Below are 15723 nucleotides of genomic sequence, written 5' to 3' on the forward strand. Positions count from 1 at the left end.
CTAAAGCTCATTTCAAGTCTCTTGAACTTCGAAAACATTTCTTTTTTGAGCTAAATAAAAATGTGCATGTTTTTCGTGCAATAAAACAATCAATTTCTGGTATTGGGGGTTTTAATACATCCCAAAATTCAAATTTGCTTGTTAATTTCTACATCTCTACTAATAAATATGAATGTGTGTTGACATTCTACAAGACGGACCATTTCACCTAATGCTACCGAATTTAGCACATATAATTTTAAGGGTGGTAATACAACTTCCTGGGTATCTTTTGAAATGTTAACAAGAATTTTTATTAAAAAGCTGACTTTAGTGAGTTTTGTGAGTATTTTTTAAAATACTGCGATACAAAAATTTCTGCCATTTAATAATCGGGCGAATTTTTCCAAATTTTGGTAAATTCTAAAATTTTTTTATTTCATTAATATTCAACAATAGATTATATTGTTCAGAAATTTAAACCTCTTCGTTATTTCATCAAGTATTTAACGGAATGACTCAAAACATTGTTGAAAACTGAAGATTGTTTTGCATCGGAATAGAAGAAATACGTTATAGTATAATGAAAATTAGAAAGACCACCAGCGAAGTTACATTTGACTTTATTAGGATGGTTTATATGCACAATGAAAAAATTATTAAAATATGGCAAATTTACATCTCGTAATAGTATGGTATTTTAAGCTTGAATCGTCGATCTAGCCCTATTTCATTAATCAACGCATTCTACTCGAAGTATTTTAGTCATTTGATTTGCAGAATAATGCCAGTTTAAATTGTTAGAATTGAAAGTTATGCTTTAGAATAAATGAATAAAATTGCACTTTTTAAATTAGATTTACATTGGCTAAAGCATGCGATTGAAATATGTAACTAAACAAAATCTTGATCTTTATTACAGCGTATAAGCATTGTTACCTTTTTAAAATTTGAATAAATTAAATGCACACAAATAAAATTATCACTGAATAGTAAATTTTTAAATTTCTTTAAAGTTAGCTTTTCATAATTTCTGGAGTTGTCAAGGAAAATTTTCTATTGCTAGAAATTAATTTTGGTAGGAATTGAATTTAAAAAAATCAAAAGTGAATCACTAGTGATGCCATTTCTCGAAAATCACTATTTGTCAAAATTGACAGCTTCAGGTCCAAATCTTTGTCTAAAAAGCGGTATATTCTGTGCGTAATGCCCCTCGCGATTCATGGTAAGTTTGTCTTGAAAGAATTTCTTAATGGTGTTGAAGTGTAGCATATAAATCTCGACAGTGCAAGCTTCTAATAATCCGAAATGAATTGAATGTCATAAGGGTGAGAACATGGCTTTGGCGCCGTGGGGCCGGCCACCAGTGACCGGCGTACCAAGATTTCTTGAAGTGCATAATTTTAACAAATGCCAATACTTTTAAATTCTTGATTCGCGTTGTTACTACAAAGGGCTAAACAATGAATGTTATATAAAACATGGAAGTAGGTTTGTTTATACTTAAAATATAGGCTCGCAGCTTTTGCCTCCCTAGTTAATTTGAATTTTAATAGAACATTTTGCAAAATTGACGCACAGTTTCAATTTCATATCGTATTTTTCTTGGAAATCTTTCATGTGGAGAAATGTAAATTTAAATTTCATTATAACATCTTGTGACCACGCTTAAAGCCTCAGGGATCACAGGCGATTCTTATGAAATAAAATCATTAAAATATGATTATACATTGTTTTAGTAGTAGATAATACTTCAGCTTTATATTTTTCGCATAATAAACTTATTGCACTACCACGGGAAAAATCCTGAAACTTGCAAGGCTTTCAGTGTTTTATGAAACAACACTTAAAACGTATTTGCACGGCAATCTTTCCATTGTTACAGTAATGAAAGCTAAATAAGGTACGTTCCTTCATTTTACCCAAAGTGATGAAAGCATAAAGTTGTAATGTTAAGGCAAGTTAGTATGTTCTGCTATGTAATGAGGCGTTCATATATTTTAATATTCTATTGCGTATGTAGCGTAGATGGTGCATCATTATTTGACGCAGTTTATCCAATTCTGATCCTTTTGCATAAAAAATCATTATTTCTGTGATTATAAAGCGATCTCAAGGATAGAATTTTTGTTACTGTCAACTCTATTAACAGTATTTTTGGTTGCCTAGATTAATGAGATTAGAACCTCGCTAAACGACCATAATTCCCTCAAATCTTATTCGCGATGTGAAATATTCATTAAGCATAAATTTCTACAGAAATCGATATAAAGTGGGACAACGCATCCCACTTCGTAAAAAAAAAAAAAAAAAAAAAAATTCTTGCTTATTTATAACTTGCGCCAAGGTAATCGCAATTTCTCTTTCAGGTCATTTCGCAACAATTTCGACTAAGATGTGGAAGCGATACCTGCATCTTTATGCCCGACTCTCCTTATGTATGGACTGTATATTTTGAAGCTATCGATGTTGCAAGTGTCGGTCATTCTTCCAACTTTTCGACTCAAAATTTAATACTAGTTCCAAGATTGTTTTCAGAAAGAAACACCATTATTACAGTGTTGTGCTGTTTTTGGATGGAGGGCGATATTTTCTCCTGAATTTCCTGCTGTCGCATCGCATTGGACTAACCAGGTATGTCTGCATAATTGTGGTACCCTAGCTGCTTGGCGGTTACTTCTGTCGAATATTCGGATATTATGAATTCTTCCCTATTCCTTCATAATACTAGAGGTTTAGATTTTAGTGTCTTCCACGAATTTGCGGGGTGTCGAAAACATTTCAAAGGAACAGTGTAGAATATAAAGAAATCGAATACCCGCTCAAAAACGAATAAATCTCAAACCAATAATAACTTGGCAATAAGTGCATCCTCCTAAAATAAAAACGGAAGTTGAATATTTTTCTGATACAATAATTTATTAAAAAGTTTGAAAGATTCATTTTGGAAAATTTATCTTAAACTACAGTTTGGTTTCATTAATTTTCGTGATTGTTAATTTAGAAATCAACTCGTCCTCTAAATATTGATTATAACTTTGTCAAAGGCCATTCAATTACGTTCCGGTGTAGCTTTATTTCGGGGTATTTCGAAGTTGTAAGGACTACTTAATAGAACTCGTTGGCGATTCTTGAAATTTCTTCATAATAGCATTTACTTATTTCAGCCGGTATATTCTAAAGTAATCAAACTTCTGATTTCAGGCTGTTATTCAAACTTCTGTTTATGAATTGATATGGCAAATTTTGTATTGCGAATTACAAATCATTCTTAAAATAGGGTAGTTTGTCAAAATATTTTCAACTACTCAATCAAGAGGCGCACCTGTGTTTCGAATAAAACTTAGTTTTGCACTTAATTCTTGATGTTCGCGTTCTTATCGAATGTAGGATGAACCAAGATCGGGAATAAACTGTTAGTTCAGGTACTAAAAATAAAAGCATCACGGCCTACTAATTTTTTACGCTATAGAGGAATTTCTTTAATATTTAGAGAAATTGTGTGCTAAATACAAACTTTTCAGAGATCGAGGTTAAAATACATTATATAAACGAAATTTTTCTTCCGGATAGTAAAGTGAAGTCGGAATCACGAAATTTTTTGAAATGATTCGTAATTAGAGTGGTAACGGGAAATCTAAGCCAGCGAGGACAAAGGATACCAGAAAGTTAATGACATTCTAATTTTACTATCAGTTTCAAAGGATGTTAAACGGCGTCATTTTTTAAGCCTGAAGTACTCCTCGCTAATTCGCATTTGGAAACCATATTTCGTACTGGAATTGCCAATTAGGACCCTAAACATTCTCTTGCTCTTTGAAATAATTCTTTGTCTATGTTTAGGTTTTTTAATGTCATAAACAAGTTTAATATAAATTCTTTTGCTTTTCTATATTAGTCTGTGTCATTCTTAATCTCTGCTTATTTTATCATTCGTGTAATCTACATTAATGGAATAAACTGTCTTGTATTTCTGCATTTTAATTGTATACTTTAATGAGTGCCATTTAAATTTGCATTATCTAGCTTCATTGTTTAGTATTTTCTCTTTATTTACTTAAATTGCAAATTCTTGCATAACTTATTACATAAACTATCGGAACATTTCAATGGAGATTATTTTAACCATTTCCGGCCAGAAACGGGCTGTGTTAATTCAACATTTTAAAATTTTATTAACTGGAATTTAGAAAATTAGTTTCGTATCCAACAAGTAGGAGCACAAAGAAATCTGGAATATTGAGATCGAAAATTTGAAATGGTAAATTAAATGCCAAGGAAGAAATTAGTGATATTACGGTATGCTTTCAGACAGAATTGTACATCAAAGTATCTAGGATTAAATTTGAGAATCAAATCATTCTTGCGTTATTCGATACAAATGGCGCTTCAACCAAAACTTGATTTCTTCGCAATATATAATGACCGTAATAAATCGAATTGTTCAGAAACATGATCGAGAATTGCTAGATCTCGAGTTTGAGCAATTTGGCACCCACCTCTGAGGAAATTTAATATTTAAGTTCATAAATTGACCGAGGAAGTGGTACTGAATATTTGTATGCAACTTATAAAAAAAAATCTAAACAAATCGCATGCTGTTTCTATTCTGCCTCAACTCAACGTGTTAATCTGAATCAACATAAAAACCGCTGGATTCTGTATTTTTAAATTCCTTTTAATTTTAGTGCAAAATATTTGATCTTCGCGTAGCAATGACGATACTGACATGCATTCTAGTATCGGGTTGAGATGCATTATGCGAATCAGAAAATTTCCTAGTGATGTGCATCACGAAAGACCTTATCTTATGTACAAGCATGATTCACGAAAGGAAATTAATGTACTTTGTTTTGGGAGTTGGAGTGGGTGTGGAGTCTAATTTGTGCAATGTTGCATTAGGCAGTGAGTGGAGTGACAGCTTTGGGAATTTGAAAATAGTCATAAGCTACTTCACCATGCGTTATGGGCAAGACATGATTGTCTTGATTAACTAGTCGTGATATTGGATATTGTACGTAATATTGAGAGTTGGTGCTGGTGGGGTAGTGTATTTGTAGGTGTAATTATGAACTGTGGATGGGGTTGGCGGTGCAAATATTTACGAGAACCGTGGATTGGAGGTAGAGCAGACGGCATAGGTAATGAGCGCTTGAGCTGTGGGTTCGGAGATTGGCGTTAGAGGCGTGGGTAATTCGTGTTAGTTGTGGTTTCGGGGGTAAACGATGGCGGCGTGGGCGATGCCTGTGTGCGAGTTATGGTTTTGAGACTGGCGATGGCGGTGTGGGTAATGCCTGTGCGAGTTATTGTGGTTTTGAGGCTGGCGATGGCGGCGTGGGTAATGCCTGTGCGAGTTATTGTGGTTTTGAGGCTGGCGATGGCGGCGTGGGTAATGCCTGTGCGAGTTATTGTTGTTTTGAGGCTGGCGATGGCGGCGTGGGCAATGCCTGTGTGTGTTATTGTGGTTTTGAGGCTGGCGATGGCGGCGTGGGCAATGCCTGTGTGTGTGAGTTGTGGCATTGAGGCTGGCGATGGCGGCGTGGGCAATGCCTGTGTGTGAGTTGTGGCATTGAGGCTGGCGATGGCGGCGCGGGCAATGCCTGCCTGTGTGTGTGAGTTGTTGTGGCATTGAGGTTGGTGATGGCGGCGCGGGCAATGCCTGTGTGTGAGTTGTTGTGGCATTGAGGTTGGTGATGGCGGCGCGGGCAATGCCTGCCTGTGTGTGTGAGTTGTTGTGGCATTGAGGTTGGTGATGGCGACGTGGGCAATGTGTGTGTGTTCATTGAGGAAATGGAAAATGGGGGCCACATTTGTGTCTTGTACAAGGATTTGCTCATTCTAAATATTCTGAACTCTAATTTCACGTTAACGACCATTATTTTACTAGTAAATGGGGATATATAGGCGGAGAGGAGCTTAAAACGTTGCTTTGAAATAGGAAAACAAGGGAAGAATGCTTAAAAGAATTAGGCGACTCCGAAGTAAGTTTAAACCAGGACTTTCTTGCTTATTTTTAAAATCATTTTAGATTTGAATCTCCTAAATTTGACAGCTATTTATGTATATCTGAAAGAATGTCTTTTTGTTTCGAAGTTTCCACTTCACATAGGAATAAGCTGGAACCGGATTGAATAATAGATAAATGGATTGTTCCGATGCTGTTCGTTTTGTGATGATAATTACGAGAATCTCTCGTAATTAGAACTGCGCTCAAATCAAGAATAAAAATGCATTATGATTTTAATGAATAATAGAAATTCTCCCTGGTGTAATAAGGATCGACAAATGGCATTTGAATAACATACTGATGAATAGAATAGATTACAGTTTTTATTGCGGTGAAATTAGATATTTGATTTCCTGAGTCTTTAGTTTACTGCGTTTTTTAAGACTGAGCTCGATATAAAAAATCAACTGGCTCGTTAAAAAATGTAATTCCTTGAAATGCCTAATATAAACTTTAGATATTTTTCGAATAACATTTACTTATTCGGAGAGTGCCAGTAAAAATTGTTCGTGTATTGAAAATTAAACAATTTATTCCAAAATTTCTACATCTCGTTTAAAAGCTACCTTTTATTTTTTAAACTTCAACTCGCGGTTCTTCTCATCTTGGACAATATTAGTTCCGTGTACGTAATCTTAAATTATGAAGCATTTCTTTCTTCTAACCACCCTTCCCCCTCCCCTCCTCAATCTTCAAATTAAAATCGCCAACCTTTAATGACACAGTAATAGTATGGATGCCGTTCTTTACTTTCTATACATGAATTTATTTCCCTAGTTGACGTTACAACATCGCACCTCGTACAAAAAAATTCGTTCAATTCGTGCTCGCGTATCAATTAAATTTAAAGTGACTAGATATTTTTGAGGCGCAATAAAGTATAATTTTTACTGAATAAAGTAGCCGAGTCTATTTGAACAACAGCTCCAGAAATTAAAATAATTTAGTTTGTTCCATATCAAAATTCGAAAACAGAAGTTTGAATGATATCGTGTATTGAATGCGGATGAATTTTAATTGCCTTTTTGAGTTGAATGGAAGGAAGTAATCAGCTAGATCAGGGTAGGAAAAGGTTCAGAAATCGAACTAAGCATTAGACGTATTGTATTTAAATGCAGCTATTTTGAACGTATATGAAAGTAGGCAAACTTTGTATTGCATTTCTCTATCCTTTGATGTATAAAAACTCATTCTTTTCATAAAGCTTAAAACAGTCGGTACAGGCAAAGGAGGTTGTTCCATTCGAGATCAATTTTCTTTATTAAAAAAAGTAAGAGCGGGATCATCTTTGTAATTCATCGTCTCCCAAAATTTAAAATTAAACACTAAACTGCTTGCTGTCCATTCGTATATTTTTAACTTTAGTAGAGCTTCCAAGACTCATTGAAATCTGAACATTTGGTGTTGCGATTGAACACGGAAGAAATAATCTCTGGATATTCTACAAAAGTGGCTTTCAAGTGACGAAAGTGCCATACTTATGTGGATTTTACTTGGTATAGTCTAATGATATAGGAAAGAGCCATAGCGATTGTTTTCTTGTGCCGTTTTTGAAAATAGGCAGAATGAATATTTAGTTTAAGTTTCTGGGGGGGGGGGGGTAAAATAACCTTAGAGATCATTAAACTGCCTCACTCATACCAGGAAGTTTGTTTTGGATTCATCAGATTTTTCACTCATTTAAAAGAAATGCAATCTCGCTGAAATTATCAAGGAAACGAATCCTGCACTTATTAGAGCAGCTCTGAAGACTTCAGTTTGTTGGAGGAATGAAAGGCCTTTCCTCGTATGTGGAATGACTGCCTTCTCAGCTCTTGGCAAAAATTGTATTGATAGCAGCCATCAGGATGGCCAGTGGACTTCCTCTCGGTTCCGTACAGAAGTAATATCGGTAAGTTATGCTATTTATAATTGTAATATTGAAATGAAGATTGGATGCAATCGTTTGTCAATGGTAGTTAGCTATAAAAATATTTTTCATAGGGTGGACAACTTACCTGTGTCCAAACCGTTTTGTTTGACAAAAGCACGACGTCAATCACCAGTACTGTTTTCTCAGTTCCATGTACATGCTATCCATCTGCACTAATGCTGGATGCGAAGAAGTATTCTCTTAATGACATCAAAGTGCAAGAAATTCAAGGACACAGTAAGTTTGCAAATTATTTTAATAAAACTGACAAAGCGACATGGCGTTTGGAAACCAATTGTATTCGATTCGTCTCGAAAGTAAGCTTTCTGGAAGATGGAAAAGGAAGTGACACATAATTTCCGGAAAACATTTATTGAAATATGTGTAACCTTTTGAACTACCTCCAACATAAGAACTACCAGTATTGAAATGCATGTTATACTATGATGGTTATTTGCATGTCATCACTTGGGTAGTACAGGGCCAGGAACTCTAAAATCATTTATTCCAATACGTACCTTTAACAGGACAAAAAAAATGAATTCAAGATGATTATTTTGTGTCTGTATGGACTGAGAGAAACTTGCTTTCTAGAATGAATAAATGAATTACTATTTAAAGTTTTTCGACCCTTTAAGTTGTAGTTAATAAACATGCTTCTTGGTAAGATCCTCAAATTTGTGTTTCTATTTTTCAAGCATCTGAATGACATTCCATAAAATTTGAAATTCAACCATCCAAAATTAAAATTGAATGTTCTTTAAATGAAATTTCATATTTACCACTAAGCATTTTGTGAGTCGCTTTTAAGAGTATTCTAGCGTTTAATAAATAAACTTATTGATATATTAAGTATAATCAGCAATTATTCTTAACGGGCAATTAACAAATTACATGCACGACTTATTTTCCTATATACGTTTATATTTCGCATATTGCTAATAGCTTAATTTTTTTAAGAGGGAAAAAATGAACAGATTTGGGCTTTAAGATTTCCTGATTAAAACGGGAAACCTTTAATTTCTGTCAATGAAGTTGCAAGTAAATTCCTATCAGATTTTAGAATTTTCGATGTAGATAAAAGAGCAAGAAGTAAAATGCATATATCTTTGCATTTCATAGCATTCTTGATATATTTCATGTAATCATTTTCTTTTCAGATGTTGAAAGGTTTTGAAGCAAGTGATCACGGCACAACAGATAATATGGAGCTTCAAAAGCGCATATTAGAATTCGGATTCTATTGAATCAAATAAATCTTTAGTCTGCTAGTCGGGTGATTTATAGAGCCTGAAACATTAGATTAAGCATCAACTTTGTACAAAAAAAATTGCTTAATTTTAAAAATGATCTGCACAGTGAATTGAAAGAAATGTTTACAATCCCTGCATATTCCAGGAAAGTGGCTTCTAAGTGACGAGTCTGAATTACGTTGATTTCTCATAGTCTAAGGTAGTTGGAAAACCATGACCATTACTTCTTGCTGTTTTCAAGAGATGAACAGAAAAAACCAATGAGAACTTCAATTTTTAGAGTAATAATAGCAAGAACTTTGGAGATATAAATTTAAATTCTTTACTTATACCTGAAAGTATTCTGATGGAATTCTTCGTGTTTACTCATGTTGGGACGTCTTATGAATCGAAAGAGGCAGAATTTCCTGCAATTGATATTGGAGCAGCGCATTCTTCAAAGAATGCATTAGACGCCATTTAATTGAACAACGGCTTAATACCACTCGTCTGTGCAGTGAATATCATTTAGTCTCCAGCCGCAAATTCTAAATACGAGAGATGTTTGGATTGGAGGAAAGTGATACCGGTAAGTTGCACGAAATATAATTGTCAAATCGAATTGGAAAATTGTATCCAAACACTTTCGATTATGAAATTAGACCGATAAAAATGTTCTTATTTCATTAGGTATACACAAGTTAAATTAAGACCATTATGGATGCATTTTTTCCTGCAAGTGTGAAGTCGCCATCAATAATACGGCTTTCTCGGTTCCATATACAAGACATCAATATTCACCAATTTCCTTAAGATAATTTGAAGAATCAATTTTCATGGTAAGTTCTTGAATCATTATAATAAAACTATCAGAATAGCATGATATTCGGAAGCTATTTTATTCGGACCCTCTTAAAGTATTCCGAAGGCACAAAAGAATACATAAACCATAGTTTTCTGGCAACCTTGAAATTTTAGCTACCTCTGAGCACAAGAACAGAATTTCCGTTCGTGTTATACTGGGAGATTGATTTCTGTAAATAAATGAAGTAATTCATTGCCCAAGAGTAGTTGGCCTATGTGTGCTTTCTTGTCAATAAGGAAATGTATGGTCAAACCTTTTCAGACATGTGCATATGAAAAATAAGCAAAATGCTTCTGCATAATTTTGTCATTTCCCGGTTATTTTGGGGGCCAAACCAAACGTATTGCATTAGATATTTAAAATCTTCAATCCTTCATGAATCGCAGTTAAAAGCATATAATAATCAGTAAAGCGAACTCATTTGATTTTCAAGTATATAAACGGCAATCTAGAAAATTCATTTGCAATCTCTGTGAAAGGAATAGTGCTCATTTCTCAACATCGGGCCTTTCTTTTTTCTCCTATGCAAGGATGCGTTCGTTTTCGGCGTTTTTAAGCGGTTCTGTGAAAGTTTCGAGAGCCTGGCAAAATCTACCGTATACTAAAATCTAAACAATGACTACTGGAGCATTCTTTATTTGCCATTTCTGACTTTCATAGAGAATAAAAACACGCATATGTCTCATAAGATTCTGGAATAATTAAAAAATGCTTAATTATTTTAAAATTGTATTTAAATGGTCGGTTACATTTTCATAACGTGGACTGTTGGTGGAAAAGATCCTAGATATAGATTCCGCTTTTATTGATAGCAATTAAACAATTTTTTTTCCAATTATTGAATTATTGGAGTGGATTTAAAAATCAAATTTTAATCTTTTATATTCTGGCATTCTCGATAGTTTGACTTGAATCTCTTCAGATGTCTACATGTCTTAACCCAAGTGATCACGGCACAAGATACCATTTGGAGCCTTCAAACGTGCAATTCGGAGCCTTTTCAATGAAACTAGGGAGATCCAACTGATGCAGCTGAGTTTGTAAAATTCATTTTTGCTTCGTTTAAATTTATATTAGTGCCAAAAAAATGAATGCATAAATGGTCTGCACAGTGGAAATGTGATTATGAATGTAGTCAACATTACTTGAGGATATCAATACATCTTTGAAATGTTTTATTCTAATCTAAGAGCAAGATACTGAATATTCATTTTTTTCGAACTTTGTAAAGCTTGAAGTGTGCAAAATATCAGATTAAAAAAAAGTGTTTAGCAATTCAATCAGTATTTCATCTTAAAATTGTCTGGAAACTTATTCTTATACCAACTTTAAAATATTGGTCTTCGTCCATTCCTTTTAAATGTAATACTTGTTATTTTAATATTTGAGAAATGAGTATTTTAAAAATCTACATTGGTGAAATGTTTTATATAAGAAAACTTAAAATTTGGTAGTGTATTTAATTTTGCTAGTAATCTAAACCAACTTTCCAACAAAACAAGGTTAGATGCTTTAAAATTTCTGTATGGTTATTAAATTGGTTTATGGTTATTGATATTTATGATTATTACAAGTTGACAAGCAGAGTTCTCATTGACCCAACAATATAGACAGGAATCGCAATTGTTATTATGAAATAAAAAATCAATTTCATTTGTATAGAGCATTACTTCATTGTGAGGGGAAAACGAATCTTTTCGCCATTAGATTTGTTATTTTTAATTAGATTATCATAGCAAAATTTTAAATGTAAATTTTTGTAAACAGATCCGTTTTTTCTCCTTTTTACCTACATATTTTTCAAAATTAGTTTTTTGGCATCATTTTGTACTGAATGTCAATGCTCGTGAAAGCAATTTCATGACCTTGTCCATTTCGGTTTATGATTATAAAATGAGTTATCAAATAATTCAATGTTATGACCATACGATTCTAGTATATTAAGGAATTTTGCATTTCATAATGATCCCGATATTCGCCTTTCAAATATTTGTTTTAAATATGCAAAATTATTTTATGCTTAATATCGTATGTATTTTGTTATATTTAATTTCAGTTATGTTTTCCAAGACATCTAAATTTTAAAAAATTTTGGCCTCAAAGTAAACTTTGAAGTTATGAATTTGCTACAATAACCGTCCTGTGCATCCTCGGCTAATTGAAAATATACGAATAGTAACTCTTGTCAAGAAAAATGTCTATTGTGTATGGAAGATAAATCAAAACGTACTGTTACTATGCATGTTTATCTTGCATCGTTTGAAATTTCGAAAATATTTTCAATAAATATTAATCAATCGTAAGTCGCGTATTTACACACATGAAAAAATTTTGTATCTTGAAGAGACTTTTTATGGTAATATTATAAATCTGATAATACTTGACTTTTAAAACTATAAATATTCTGAAATTGTTACAAAATAAACCTTCAGTTTCTTTTATCTTTCATAATGCATCGCATTAATTGTTTCTGAATCAAAATTTAGACATATCAATATTTATTAATTTAAAGCTCTTTAACATTTCAGATTTTTTTTTTTTTTTTTTTTTTTTTTTTACCGTAATCTGTAAAATATTAAATCTGTTCGTTGCATCCATTTGCAATTATTTTTTAAACATTTTATTTATGTTAAATTTAAAATAGTAATAGTTACAGTAAGATTAATAGTAAATTTAAAATTCTAAATATCTCGCTACTTCAACTTTTATGTAAAATTTGCATCCGCGGATAAAGCATACTTTGATTGGCTCGGCCGGCCAGCCAATCAAAATATCCTTTTGATTCTCAAAGCATTTGATCATCGTGCCTGATCACCACGGTGATCAGTATGCTTTTAGAGAAAATACGATGCTCTTTAATGACTAGTATAAAATAATATGAATAAAATTATACTCGAATATGTCTTTTGGTGAAGGGAAAAAGCGAATGGATGCGATGAATGTTAAATCTAAATGTAGGGCAGGTCGCTTTTTTTCAATAACATGAGAAAGTCTAGGTTTCTGAACTATTAGCTTTTCAGTAATAATAAACATGCTAAAATTCTTTTAATTTAATATGTGAAAGTTTAATATTCTATTATATTGCATCACGCATTTAAATATTTTTATAATGAACTTTTAATTGAAATTCTGCAAAATGCATAACTTGTATAAATGTTTTTTCCCTAGTTATAGCAATTCATGCTACATAAAGTATTCCAACTCAAGTATGTTAATTTAATGTTATACGAATGCTTTACTTAAGAAACTGAATTACTCTTAAGCCTATTTATGTAATAAGCCTTTGCTATTTTGATACATGTAATGGATTCTTCATGCATTTATATTGTAATTTTTATGTTGTAATAATCTTGTAAATGACCTTTTTCTCGTATATCAAATATGCAAATAAAATTTTATGTACTTCGAATTGAATTTTGTATTTAATTTCTGAATATTATTTACTCCTCTGACAGAAAAATTATTAATTGGGAGACGTTTCAGGGAAATCACAAATTTAGTTTACGAATTTGTTAGATGTATGCACCGTCAACTAAGTCATTGGAAGAATATTGACTTGATTCAAATGAAAAGTAGAAAAGCATAAGATAAATTTAGCTATTTGTTTAAAAGGATTTTAGGTAAAGGATATAATTTTAATAAATATTAGAATTTGTTAGTTTATTGACAAGAGTGTAGATATGACCGATTAGAAAGCTGGTCATGCTGTAGAAATATAGAATTTGGTGAATTGCAGTTTTTCTCAGGTTCTTATTAACATTGTTTTCCATAGAAATTTCAATGTCTTTAATTGGGATTTAATTTCATCCGAATAAAAAATAAAATTTTCTATTCCTCCCCGATCGCAAGTGGATAAATTTGGAAGGTTCTTTATTCGGGAAATAGTTTTGTGAATAAAACAAAACATTTTGAGAAAAATGGTGAATGAATGTTGCAATAACCTAGTATTGATTGCTTCATTTTTTTTTTCAATAATGAAAATGAAACCTTTTAGCAGCTGATTATTCAAAATTCTTGGGTATAAATTTGGAAAAACATCTTATATTAAATACAATATTTAATTTTCATTCTGAATTTTGCTATACAATTTGAAAACAATCGTTGAAATTATAATTAAAAATTCGCTATATAAGTTATTCTGCAGTAATTTATTTAAATGTATGCAACTCTTAAGACTTCATTAATAGAATTCGGAACTAAAGAGACAGTTTATTTTTAAAAAATGCTTTGAACGAATTCTTGTTAAGCATTTTACATAAAATTGCAAAACCCAATTTACTTTGATACCTGTTATGAATTATTTCAAATATTCTACTTTTTATATTATAACAATCTTGTAAACCATCTGTTTTTGTATATCAAACTTGAATTAGAAATGCATAAATTTTATTTGCATTTTTTTTTTATTTAATTGCCAAATATTTTGATCTTTTTTTCGGTTATTTGTTAGTTTCGATAGTTAAATATTTTCTAGAAACTACATTGCTAAATATTCGTAGTCTAAATTTAAGATGGTACATACATCTACATCATCTGAGAACTATTGAATTAATATAAAACAAAAGGGAAAATTCTTAAAATGAATTACTAATTTCTATCCTTTACTTAAAATCACTTTTTAGTTTCAGCTTAAATATAAATAGCCAATTCAGCTTAAATGTAAATCAATCTTTACCTAAAATATTTTATTAACCTAAATATCATTAGAATTTATTTGCTAGTTTATTGATCGAGTATAAACATGACAAATTAGAAATGTTGATTCATTTCGCTGTTCTAATGATAGTATATACATGAGAAATTAGCTGAACTATTCATGCTCTAGAAATGCAGTAAAATTTACGGAATTCGAATTTCTTATTTTATCGTTTTTGAAATTTCTCTATTAAATTTTCAAATCTCCAATTCGAATTCAAGTTTATAATTTACTATTTTACCTTTTCCTTCCTATACTTCGTGATCGCAAGTGAATAAATTTTTGAGGCCGTTTACTTAAGAAAATTACTATTTTTAAAATTTGTGAACGAGTTGGATGCGAAATATACAGTTGAAGTTTCGTTGCACTATTTTTCTGCATTTTCCACTTTAAAATTTATATAAAAATAAGTAAACATTTTTTTACTACTACTTTATTAAAATCTTTTATTAAATATATACAGATGTATTGCCATTTTTGATTTAAAATCGTATTTTTACCAGACTATGTTGGTTTTTTTTTATACTATTTTTCTTCGATTTATATATTGTGGATGATTAGAATTCTGCAATAAAAATTCGACTCTCTTCTCTGAGCTGCGAATTTGGCAAGTTTTACTATGTGTAAGCGTTCTACTTTGTTGCCAAATTTTATACGTATTTAAATCTTAATCAAAATATTTGATATATTTAAATATTTATCAAATATTTGAAATTTTCCTTCTTAAAGTAAAATATCATGACTTTAACCATTAATCGAAAGGCTATCTCCAAGTTTATATCCACATTTAAACAGCCATAAAATGTCGTCGTGAAATAAATTTATTCTCTATTTCTGAGTGTTGGGAGATTTGATATTTTTCAATGTTTGCTGTATAAAAGAATTTATTTTGTACACCAACATGCTTCAAAAATATTACTGTAAATTTAAAAAGAACAGGGAGGAAAGCGAAGAGCATCCAGATGGTTCTCAATCGTGATTATATGACGTAAATGTAACTTTACATAAATGCGCATGTGTAAAGGCATTTTA

The 15723-nt window shown here is 31.7% G+C and overlaps 1 long non-coding RNA gene across 1 annotated transcript; it reads left to right on the plus strand.

Moving 5' to 3' along the window:
* Positions 1-8066: 8066 nt before the first annotated feature.
* On the plus strand, positions 8067-11240 carry LOC129959147 (uncharacterized). The gene is made up of 4 exons (XR_008783411.1): positions 8067-8135; positions 9059-9719; positions 9821-9969; positions 10898-11240. It is a non-coding gene; the product is annotated as an uncharacterized LOC129959147 (long non-coding RNA).
* Positions 11241-15723: the final 4483 nt, after the last annotated feature.

The sequence above is a fragment of the Argiope bruennichi genome, chromosome X1 (assembly GCF_947563725.1).
Source record: "Argiope bruennichi chromosome X1, qqArgBrue1.1, whole genome shotgun sequence".
NCBI classification, from domain to species: Eukaryota; Metazoa; Arthropoda; class Arachnida; order Araneae; family Araneidae; genus Argiope; species Argiope bruennichi.